We start from the raw sequence: 12,595 nt of genomic DNA on the forward strand, positions 1-12,595 counted from the left end.
CTGCACTGCACACCATTAATTACTGTCAGCTCAAGTCTTTTACAGTCACAATCTAGTTCCTTGAAACCTATTATCAGTTCAGTGATGCAACTAGAAAACATAACAGGCTAACTGTTGAAAGTATGGTATAGATCCAAAAAAAAGCAAGCTGGACAAGTTGTTTGTTTAGACAGTTCAACTTGGTTAATGAAAATCGCCTAGAATATAATATGTCACTCTATCATGCAATAGGCTTTTATTCAAGAGCAATTTCAGAATGCTGTCTATTCAGACCAGATAAGAGTAAAAACCCTCTCAGAGGTAAGTCACCGGGGGCAAGGTTAGCTACCACTTCGCCAACGAAGAAAGAACTGTAACAACAAAGGGATGAGGTTGGGCTACATGATAGAGTGGGTGACAATCCCAGAAGTTCACTCTGATTGACCCAATAGCTTCTGTCACAGTCTCTGATTAATGAGAGCCTACATGGCATAGAGCCTTGTTCAGGATTGGGTTATGAGACTAGAACACAGGCAAAGCTCCTACTTTGAAATTTAGTCTTTCACCTCTAGATTAGTGGTTCAAACTCAGCCCAGCATACTGACCAAAAGTCATAACACTATGGTCAGCACCTACATAATACAATGACAGGCTCAGCAGAAGCAGAGAAAGAAAGAGACAGAGATCTGATTCTAATAGTTGACCAGTGACCTACACGAAATGAGTTTGTGATCTCAGTCCAGTTCACAGGGGACAAGCATCCATGTAATCAAAACTATCAACATTAATTAGAACCCATACTGGCATTCTCAGCAAAGAATTAACAGGACTAGAGAATAAACTACCTTCTCACTCCTCTGCCCTCCTATAAGGGGAGGGGCAGAAGTGTTTCTAACTACTCCAATCTTTGCTATACCTGTTCTGTGGCTAGAGCAGGGGTCTCCCCAGGGCCGCCCAGAGGGGGGGGGCAAAGGGGGCAATTTGCCCCAGGCTCCGCAGGGGCCCCCAAGAGAAAAGCGGAGGCTCCCGCCTCCGCCCCTCTCCCGGAGCTTCGGCGCATAGAGCGCCGAGTCTCCGTCCGCGCGCCTGAGCCCCGCCCCGATCCGAGCCGCGTGGGGAGGGGGCGGGGCTGGGAGCTCTGGGCTGAGCGCTGCGCTCGGCGTGGAGCTCACAGCCCCGCCCCCTCACCACGCGGCTCTGAGCGGGACGAAGCTCAGGCCTCGCCGGAGACGCGCTCGGGTAAGGGGGGGGGGGAAGCGGGAGCCGCCGGGGCCGGGCCGGGGCCTGGGTGGGAAGCGGGACCCGCCGGGGCCGGGGCCGGGCCGGGGGAAGGGAAGCGAGACCCGCCGGGGCCGGGCCGGGGGGTGGGGGAGGGAAGCGAGACCCGCCGGGGCCGGGGTGGGAAGCGGGACCGGCCGGGGTGGGGAAAAGAGGGACCCGCCGCCGCCGAAGCGCAGCCCGGTCTTCGGCGGCGGGGGGCCCCTTCCGTTCCGGGACCCGCTGCCTAAGTGCCCCAAAGACCCGCGGCGGGGACCCCCCCCGCCGCAGGTCTTCGGGGCACTTTGGCGGCGGGTCTCGGAACGGATGGGGCCCCCGCCACCGAAGACCCCGGGCCCCCGGAATCCTCTGGGCGGCCCTGGAGCTCCCCCAGTTACTTCCTGTCACCGCCACACTCCCCTCACCCCGCCCCCTCCCGAGTTATTTTCTGTGCCTAAGCTCCCCGCGCGCTGCTCCCCAATGTTTGGGGCCGGGTCTCTCCCCTGGCCCCACCTGCCACCCCCACGCACCTCCCCCCAGTGTCTCCCGGCCCCCACTTGCTGCCCCCTCACCGCCCGGGAGCCTGCCCGGGAGCTCACGCTGACTCCACTCCTCTGCTATGCCAGCTTTCGGCATCACCTGCTGCCACAGGGTCCTAGAGCCCCCCTTCACTAGGGCCAGGGCAGGCTGCCCTTCCCCTGCCCTTCTGCCCTAGTCCTGAGACTCTCCAATGCCCCAAGCCTCTCCAATGCCTCAAACCCCTCACCCTCAGCCCCACAGCCCTCACCCCTGCACCACCTCCTATCCCCAAACTCCGTCCCAAAGCCTGCACCCCCATCCCCTGCCGCAGCCTGGAGCCTGCACCGAGCACAGAGCCTGCACTCCAGACCCCTCCCCCACCCAAACTCCAGCCCAGGGCCTGTATTACTCTTCATTTTTTTTTCTGCCTACCTCCAGGCGCTTCCCGCCGCCAAGCCACCAAACAGCTGTTGGTGGCGCTTAGCACTTTCCAGGAGGGAGGGGGGAGGAGCGGGGAGCCGCGCGCTTAGGGGAGGAGGTGGAGAAGAGACAGGGCAGGGGCAGGGCCTCATGGAAGGGGTGGATTGGGGGTGGGGCCAGGGGCAGCAAGGGGGCGTGTCAGTGATGCGGCCCTCGGGCCAATGCACTAGTCCTCATGCGGCCCTCGGGGTCATTTGAGTTTGAGACCCCTGGGCTAGAGGAAGTGCCTATCCACTGCGGAACATCTGGTAATTTTCACAAGCATTAAATTTACTTAGAATTAAAGAAAAAAAGCCAACCTAGAGCTTTCTGCAGAAATCAAACAAACTTATTTCAGGTGAAAGTTATTTCCCAAATGTCCAGTTTCCATATCAAACTAAGATTAAAATAAAAATAAAACCTAAAACACAGTATGAAAAAGATTAAAAATGTAAAAGTCTACTTACTAGATGTCCAGGAGTAAGCACTATATTCTCAATTATAAATCTGCTTAGTTACACTTTCACAGCTCCAAATGAGAAACCAAGTAAAGAAAGAATTGTGTTGCTTATTAATTCACATTTGAAATAGGAATGTAAAAAAAATCAGATGAAATCAGTCAAAAGGTGAATAAAATAGTTTAAAATATTACACATATTGTTTACTTGAATAAGATTATTTATTTTGAGGGTTTCTGGTGATAGTATAAACTGCATAAGGATCTATGAATCATCAGAATCCTCACATAAAAATTGAGCCATACAATATATAAACCATGTTACCAACCTTGCAAACAGGCATATGCTTAACTTGATGCCAAGTCTCATTTACCTCAACAGGACTACTCACATGTTTAAAGTGAAGCACATGCAGGATCAGGGCCACAGGAAATATTTTACTTACATATATAGAGTTATTTTTACACTAAATATACTTTACTTAAAATATATATAAATACACACAATTTACCTCATTTAATTCCATAATATAATTTTGTGTGATCGCCTATAAATTTAACATGCTGCATATTGATATCACTGATGTTTCTGAACATTTCTAATTGCTTTTAAATATTCAGCCATCATGGTATCCTTACATCTTTTTTTACATTATACTGAAAATTATAGAACTGTAAAGCCTATACATTAAAACTGTCATTCTTCCAGGTATCTATATAATTTTTACATTACTGATTACTACAACTTAGACCAGTGGTCCCCAACCTTTTTGGCTGGCGGGCGCCAGCCGAAGGACCACTGCGGCGGTGGAGCACTCACCGAAATGCCACCGAATTTCGCCAGCATTTAGGCGGGACGCCTCTCGATGACGCCGCTTGTCGACGGCAAGCGGCGTCATCGAGAGGCATCCCCGCCGAAATGCCGGCGGGTGCTCTCCCGGGGGCCAGGATGCGGGTGCATTAAGATGCCCCCGCGGGCATCGCGTTGGGGACCACTGACTTAGACTATGTTCTAAATGACACAGTAAAAACTCCTTCTGCTACATAACTGTTCCATCATCATTTTGGAATTAGCTATTTCTTAAAAGCTAAATGCAAGAAAATCTCTAATTTTCCTTGCTAAAACAGGGTCACCACACGTTTAAATTTTTGACAGATAATTTCCACCCTCTAATTTAGCAAAGTTCATACAAGACCAAGTAGCAAGTTGTATACAAAAGAAACGGTTATGCTACTAACTGTGTGACCTTGACAAAGGCAGACACCTGTATATTTGTAATAGCCTTGGGTGTTTGCATCTATGTATAAGTGCACTTATGAAGGTATGTACACAGACTTGTGAGCTTGCCTATTTGCATTTCCATTGCACTTATGTATATGCACTTGTGTCTGTGTATGCACTTTGCTATGTACTAGTGCATCCCTAAATGCTTGTAAGTGCCTGGTTGATTCTATGCACACATTTAAGTGCCCGTGTAGGCATGGATGTGCGTGTACAAGGTGTGTGCTGGCCTGTGCATATCCACGTAGGTGTGTGTGTGCACACTCAGTGTGCGCTCGTGTTCACTGCGCGCACGTCAGCGCGTGCACTTCTCCAACGCCCGGGGACTGGGAGGGGGTGGGGGAGCGGCGGCGGTACCTTGCCTCTCCTGGACGCGGAATGTGAACTCCCAGATGGCGGACGCTTCCCTGTCCAGGGTCCTGGCGAGAGTCACCTCCCCGCTCTCCCTGTCCACCCGCAGCGGGGACTCCTCTGCGGGCGGAGATACCAGCTCGAACCAGGCTGAGGCGAACCTGGCCGGGGCCAGCGTGGTCAGCAGAGTCCCGGGCCGGGCATCCGCGGGCAAGGAGAGCGCCAGCGGGGAGTCGGGCTGGAGCGGGGTCCGGCGGCTGCGCTGGGGCGGCGGCGGCGGCGGCAGCAGCTTGACCTGCGGCAGCACCTCGATGTCCAGGGGGGCGCTGAGCAGGGGCGGCTGCCCGCGGTCCCGGGCGAAGAGGCGCAGCGGGATGGGCGCCCGCACGTGGAGCAGGGACTGCACCAGCAGCACGCGGCCGCTGCGCGGCACCACGAAGAAGTGCGCGCTGCCCGGCCGGGCGAAGTAGCGCAGCTCGGCGTTGGCGCCCGCGTCCGGGTCCTCGGCGCGCACTTGCCACACCTGGGACCTGAGCGCCAGCGTCTCCTCCACGCGGAGCCGGGTGACGCCGCCCGGCGGGCCGGGGCCGGCCAAGCGCGGCGCGTTGTCGTTGGCGTCCAGCACCAGCACGGTGAGGGTGGCCAGCTCGGCGGGCGGCGCGCCGCGCGGCGGGCAGCGCTTGCAGCACAAGCCCAGGCGGAAGGCGTAGAGCGGCCGCGCCTCGCGGTCCAGCGGGCGGCGGGTGCGCAGCCACACCTGGCCCGAGCGCGCCTGCAGCGACACCTGGAAGTGCGCGTGGTCCTCGCCCAGCAGCTGCAGGTGCCAGCGGCGCCCCTGCACCTTGGCGCACCAGGGCTCCGGTCCCAGCCGGGTCAGCGGGATGCTCAGCCCGCTCACCCGCGTGCCCGCCGGCCAGTTCTCCGGGACGTGGCCGCGGAATGAGGGTCTCCGTCTGGGGGCGGCGGCGGCAGCGACCAGAGCCCAATACACAAGCAGCCAGCAGGGGAGCCGCAGCCGGCCAAGGCAGCTCATGTCGCCTCCGAGGGCGCGGGGGGTCCCGCCTGTTTGTGGCTCCCAGAGCGGCCGCCGCTGCTGCCGGGCACCGAGCTGGCTCCGCTCCCTTCGCTGCCGGCTGTGTAGTGCCGAGGCGTGCTTCGCTGGGCGGCTTCGGAGGAGCTGAAGGGTCAGGGAGGGGCCAGGGGCGGGGAGCAAGGGGGGATTAATGCTGAAGATCCCCGGGGATCTGGTGGCCCATCCCCCTTGCCGCTCCGTCTGTCTCTCCACACGCTCCCCGTTGGATAGGCTGGCACAGCCACACGCCCTGCGGAGGTCTTCTCTCGCCGCTCACTACTGCTGTAATGGCACGACAAACTTGCAAAAGTTTTGCCGCTGCGCTCTCTCGGAAAGGGACCCTAAACGGTGGCTCATCCCTTCTGCTATTAGTGCCTCTTCCTGAGCCGCGGGCAGGATGCTGGGTAGTGGGACGCGCACACGCCCCCCGTCCAAAGTCTCTTCTGTCTCACACCCACACACAGACAGATACGAACAATACAGACCCTAGGAGGCACAAACACCGTGTGAAAGAGTTTCTCCCCCTGATTCGCACACAGTCTCTGTCTCCTACAGAGCTCTGGACACTCTCACATCCACATTCAGGGGCTCACCAGGTTATTAAGTGAGGGTCACACAGACATGCACCACACAGAAAGCAACTGCTATAAAACATAATTTAAATCTAGCATTTTAGAAAATTACACCCACCTTTCTGCTGCAACATAACGTATAGTAGAAGGTCTACTATACGTTATGTTGCAGCAGAAGAACCCCACTTAACCAAGCCTCCATTATCTTGCTCTCTGTATGAATCTAACTGGAGCTGATCGTGCAAAATCAAGGATCCTAAACAAAACATGCATTTGTATTATCGCCATTTTAAATAAATTGGAGTCTGGGGAGTATAGTATTGTGGACACAGGTTTGTTGTCTTGAGACTAAAAAGGTGAGACTGAGACAACAATAGAGGGCTTGACTGTTCAGCAGCTGAAGAGCTGCATTAAATCGCAGCTCAATGAAAAAAAGATTTAAAATGTAAGTCAGACAGGTTGGGCAGCACTGGGGAGGTTGCAGGGGTTACAGCCACCCCAAAATTTGCCTAGCCCCCCTCCCCATAGCCACCCCTCCCAGCCCAAAGATCAGAGCTGGGTGCCTGGCCAGCAGCTGCTGTTCTCCAGCCGCCCAGCTCTGAAGGCATCCCCATGGCCAGCAGCAACACAGAACTGCGGAAGTAAGGGTAGCAATAGGGCATTAAGTCTGCTATGAAAAGTGACTGAAAGTTTTTTTCATGCTCCCCCAGTATTAAATAGTAACTATTTAAAAAAAACATTTTCAGTTTAACAATAATTCAATAAAATGTGTTTTAGTCTTAATTTAAAAACATTGAGAAGTTTCATTTTAAATAGGGTTATAAATTTAGCATTTAAAATAGCGTTAAATATAAAAAATGTGTTTTTAATTTATAAGGGGAGGTCACACTCAGAGGTTTGTTGTGTGAAAGGGGTTGCCCAATGCCTGTACACAAAGTTTGAGAATCACTGTGCTAGATTCATACATTGCCCTGTACTGTGTACTCTCATGGTAAAAAATTGCCCTCCTGCTACAGTTATACAATACCATTGTCCTTCCATAACTATGCAACCTCACCCTCCCACACTCAACACCCCACCCCACCTGTCCCCGGCCTCCAATAGGTTTGTAAAGGTATGACTGACTTCAATTTAATGAACAATCATTCTGCTCATGCAGACGAGGGAATAAAATCCAATCCTCTCTTTGCTCTGGTGACTTTGCAGCATGAAGAGGAATAAAATATAAAAACCCAATTGTCATTTAAGTTAGCAGCTATGAATGAGTACACAAATAAAGCAGATTTGTTAAATAAGAGGTCATATGACAGTCACTTTGGCAACTGCATTTCTATTACAACAAATTCAGACAGAATTTAAAAGAAAAGTTTTAAAAGTTCAACACAAATTTTATTCAAAGTTTAAATCAAATCACTTAGTTCACCTTAAATCTCACCTAATTTTTCAAGATTAAACAAAAGCATCCAGAAACATTTGTTTCTCACTTTATTCACAATTTTAAGTCCATCAGTGTTAGTTAATTCTGTAATAATATTTTACACTTTCATAGCACCTTCCACCCACAACTTCAAACACTTCAGAAGTAAGTACCATTATGGGAAATTGGAGTCTAAAATCCAATAGGTTCAGGAATTGAAGCCATGATTCCTGACTCCCAATCCCATGCTATAATAAAAAAAAGCTCTTACTCATTTCATTCCGAAACATTATTTAAGAACAATTTTTTCCAGCTTTAACCAAAAAATTTTTTAAATGTATTTCTCTTTATACTGTATATCAGTCAGAGGGCCAGATAATGCTCCCAGTTACACAGTTGTAAATTCAGGGTCTGAAGTTTGTTGACTTATTCTGCATTTACAATGGTATAAATGAAAGCAGTACTTAGCCCAGAGTGTATAATAGATATTGAACAGTAATTAGCTTTATGTATTAATATATTATCTCTATAAATGTCTCTATGTCCTTTTTAATTCATGTACCATGTACCACTTGGTCTCACAATAGTAGCCATTTAGAGACAGTGACAAACTTCCTTTGATTTGTTGCAGCATACTTTCTCTTCCAGCAACCTTGGAAAGTCAAATCAGACCCAGGGGCTGCCATTACCACCGCCCAGCGGTCTCCCTTCTCTCCCACGTCTCACCCCATATCAGGAGCAGGGAGAGGGAAAACTGGCTGGCAGAGTCCCACATGAAGCATAGCTCTGATACTAATGAAGCCACTGGATATGATCAACTTCCTGTGGTTCAGAGAACTCTTCAGCAAGTTTGGAGGAGCAGGACTCCATCAGCTGCCCTTCTCAGAAAACTAGGGATTAGAAAGTGGGGACAGAGGAAGACATGGGGGTGGCTAGAGAGGATCCACACAGAGATCTACAGGTCACATCTCCATCCCCACTGTGGGGCTAGGACTTGGGACTCTTCTCCCAACCCTGGCAATCCCCAACTTGTCAAGTGGCATCATGAGCAGGATCCCTGGGCCAAATATTTGAGGCACCAGGGACATTTTTAATCATACAGACTTTCCCACACACCTAAAAAGAAATGCCCGTAAAATGGGATTGCATAAGGATTAGTCTTTTAGGATAAGTGCTCTTCAATTTAGAAGTTGAATGGATTGCCGCTGGACAGGCTCTCCGTGGCTGGCACACAGAGCCGGAACAAGGAATTTTTGTGCCTGAGGCAAGGGCCAGCTCCAGGCTCTTCGGCGGCGGGTCCCTGAGTCTCTGTCGGAGGGAAGGACCTGCCACCACCGCTTCATTCATTCTTTGGCGGCAACTCTCTGAGTCCCTCTTGGAGAGAAGGACCCGCAGCCGAAGAATGAATGAAGTGGCGGCAGCAGGTCCTTCCATCCGACAAGGACTCAGGGACTTGCTACTGAATTGCTGGCGAAGAAGCGGTGGCGGTAGAGCTGCCGCCAAAGCACCGCCAATCACGATAGGGCTGTGCCCCTCTGCTTTGTGCGCCCGAGGCAAGTGCCTCACTCGCCTCGCCCTTGTTATGGCACTGCTGGCCCACCTCTAAAGAGCAGAGCTCTACCAGATCCGCTGCCTCTCTTAGTTCCAGAAGCCTGATCTACACTAGGAAATCACATCACTACAGATGAACTGATGTTCAACATTGTTTTTGGTTTACATTTGAACTAAACCAAGTGTACAGAAATGGTGCTGAATACAGTTTCGCTTTGTTTACACTTGCAGCTACACGATGTTCAACTTTATGGATTGTCAGCAATAGGTCATTTTTCTAGTGTCGAGCAAGCCTCAGAGAGAGGAACCTTAGAAAAATCCCACCTGACCAACAAGCTTTCTTTCCTCTTTTGTTTTTCAAGCTCTCTATGCTTGCCAGCCTGGAGACAGACTACATTAGTGGAGAAATCTCTAAGCAAAAAAGAAATTAAGCACCGAGTTCAAAAAGCTGTTCTGATTGGTCTCACTGTCACGTAATATAACTCTGACTCTCAATATGCATGTATTTACACTGCCAGTTTTCAGTCTTTTAGTTCAAGACTAACAGCTGAACAGCAGTGAGTTTGTGAGCTTGAATCTCTGAGGAACAAGTTGCTGAATATTTAATTTAAATATTCATTTTGGCTAAGTGGTGTATGAAGTGATATTTCCCACCTCTATATCAGATGTTAGTTTCTTTTAGTATTCAAATATGCATTAAACTAACTTATAGTTTTAGGGGGCTATAAATCATGTGACTACAGGAGGCTGCTAAGGCACTCAATAACTACCTCATAACAAAGCTGCACTGCTGTAGACACAGGAGTACTCCAGGTCATGACACACATCCCTGCCAGATTCTGCCTCTTCTGATCAGTGAGCTTAGCCCCCCCAAAAGAATAAACTCACTCGCAGTGACACTTCCAGGTTCCATCATCAATAATAGTGCATTATTTGTCATAATCTAGTATTGCCATGCTTAAGACCCCCTCACAGCGCCATCTAGAGGTCTTCTATACTCAGTTCATGTGAATGGAGTTCATAGCAGCAGTGCCTGATAAAGATTTCACATTCTCTAGTTAAGGTTTTTCTACTCCATTCATTTGTCAATAGAGAAAGCCTCCAGATGGTGGTGAAGGAGAGAGGGGCATAACCACAGCAATACTAGGGATCACAAATCAATCATTGTTATGACTGCTGGAATTGGCTGTAGATGGCAGACACCAAAAATCTCTTACCTAGTTCCTGCATAAGATCTTTCCTTCAGAAGACCACAAGGAGGGAGCAAAATCTTTTTTAAAAAAATATATTGAAATTGTGATGGGTTCAGAAGCTAATGCAATCTGTTCATGCTTCTGGATTGTAATGAAGGGATTAGCTACTTATTTACAATAAAATAATGAATAGCTCAAACTTTCATCCATTCCTTAAATCAAATTTAAATCTTTGCAGAAATTAACAAAAATCTCAATACTCTTTTTAGAAAACATTTGCGCATGCCTCCACACTTCCAAGTTATATCTTGGATTAAAAGATGAATTAACAATACCATGAGATGTTATTCTCAGAGAGCCAGATCATGCACCCCAAGATCTATTCATAGTGGCACCTCTTCCAATGCAGCTGTTCCTGGAGAATCATTCAAAGGTTATCCATCTGTGAAGAGGGAACAAATTAATGTAGACTCATCTATAGTAATTTTCATTTACCCCACAAATTTGGATGGGTATAAATCCTCAGTGACCAGATCCTCCTTCTTGACCCTCCCCACCAATGGCTCTAGAGCCTCATGGAAGAGTTTTTTGGCAGTTTGAAGGGAAAATAGGAGAATACTGTAGAGCTAGGTTGTCACACGGCACCTGTCTCTACTCAGTGTACTTCACTACCTGGCCATTTCATGTAGCCTCACACTCATAAACACACACCTGATTATTACCTTTCCACCATGTGTATTTATTTATTTTTTTCCTTACAAAGCATAACAGGCTTCCACACAGCTTTCAGTCCCCAACCCAGTCTCACCTTCTGAGCGACCCCTTGCTTCCTATTCCTTCTACTTATAGTCTCAAATTACTATATTTACCTACTGATTACCATCCAGGTGCTCATAATTCCCCAACAGAAAGTGTTTAATTGCTCATAGCTGAGCCTGCAACCTACTTCATGCTGTAGCAACATCAGTGACTAAGGTGCTACTAATAGTGCCCTATCACATGGCTCTTCCCCTTTATTGTCTCCCCCATCCAAATCCATGAGATTTGGCTTACCTCACTGGTTCTACAATTTTTTTGCCTGTTTTTGTGTGAGATAGGTTAATCCCTTAAATCTCATTTTCCATTTTAAAGTTCTTTTATTTATAAAACACTGCAGATTGGTTTTAATTAAAGAAATGTGCTATTTGGCAGAGATTTTATTTAAAAATAAAAAATATGAAGGAAAAATATGAAGTCTGACAACTTGAAGATATTTAATTACAATCATAATAGTCAGAATTATTTTATAAATTGCTCCATAGATGCCTGTCCTTCTCCTTTTGAGGTCAATGGCAATAGGAGTAGGAATCAGCCAATAAACTGTACAGCCAAAAGTTCATTTAAAAATGCAAAACATGTCAAAGATCCATTTATTAAATTCCTCACTTCTCCAAATCATGAAAAAATAAAGAACATCCCGAAGGATAAAGCAAATTGAGATAAATATTGCATTGTAATGTTTGAGTTCTCACCACAGAGACAATTCACAGAAGCATTCTATTGTTATTTTCTCCAAACATTTCTCATCCTTTAAGAATAACATTTGAGAGTTGTAGTAATCTTTAAAAAGTCTACATATTTATGAAATGCCATAAATCTCTATTCACTAAAATCATGTTTATGATCAAAGTTACCAAAAGATTTCTGAACTCAGAGGACATTTGAAAGTTCTAGTCCTTTTGACCCAATCCTTACATAACTCAAATATGTAAAATATGCTGGAGCTGCCAAGATTCAGTAGCCAGGCTGAATTTATTCAGAACCTAATTATATATTTATTATTATAAATCAGAAACAAAAAACCCATCAAAAAAGTAGAAAATGCAATCAGAAAATTAAAATGGATTTCAGATAGGCCCAGTACTCTATAAGTGGGAAACAACGGCTTGAAGGGAGAACTGGTTTATCATTAAAAATTCTCTCTCTAAAAGATCCAGATCCAGATCCATGGCTACCCCTCTGATACTCTCTCTAAAAGGTAAAAGGCATATTCCCCAGCTCTTTGAACCCTGCTGCAGATTAATAAACTGCAGTAAGGAACTTCTGCAAAGCTGGTCTCAGCCTCTCTCCCTCAGTAGCTAGGGTGTATTTCAAACTATCCTTCTGGACCGCCCCAATACTCCTCCTGGAGCTGAAGTTGCAGTTCAGGCAGTACCTCAGGCTATGTCTACACTACCCGCCGTATCGGCGGGTAGCGATCGATTTTTCAGGGATCGATATATCGCGTCTCATCTAGACGCGATATATCGATCCCCGAACGCGCTTCTATCGATTCCGTAACTCCACCGCCCCGAACGGCAGTGGCGGCGTCGACATGGAGAGCCCCGGACATCGATCCCGCGCCGTGAGGACGGGTAAGTTATCGATATAAGATACTTCGACTTCAGCTACGTTATTCACGTAGCTGAAGTTGCGTATCTTATATCGATTTTTCCCCTTAGTGTACA

At 48.1% G+C, this 12,595-nt stretch overlaps 1 protein-coding gene across 6 annotated transcripts in view; it reads right to left on the reverse strand.

Moving 5' to 3' along the window:
- LOC120384471 (neural-cadherin-like) overlaps window positions 1–12,595 on the reverse strand; it is a 137,619-nt gene that overhangs the window by 103,686 nt on the left and 21,338 nt on the right. For 3 of the 6 annotated variants that reach the window (XM_039503236.1, XM_039503239.1, XM_039503238.1), the window contains exon 4: window positions 10,445–10,551. The exons of 1 other annotated variant lie outside the window; for it this stretch is intronic. The gene's annotated coding sequence lies outside the window, so the exon portion shown is untranslated. Of the gene's footprint in view, window positions 1–4,310; window positions 4,892–10,444; window positions 10,552–10,820; window positions 10,885–12,595 lie in introns of those variants that run through there. 2 more of the 6 variants (XM_039503240.1, XM_039503235.1) reach the window with 2 other exon arrangements.

The sequence above is a fragment of the Mauremys reevesii genome, linkage group 16, assembly GCF_016161935.1.
Source record: "Mauremys reevesii isolate NIE-2019 linkage group 16, ASM1616193v1, whole genome shotgun sequence".
NCBI classification, from domain to species: domain Eukaryota; kingdom Metazoa; phylum Chordata; order Testudines; family Geoemydidae; genus Mauremys; species Mauremys reevesii.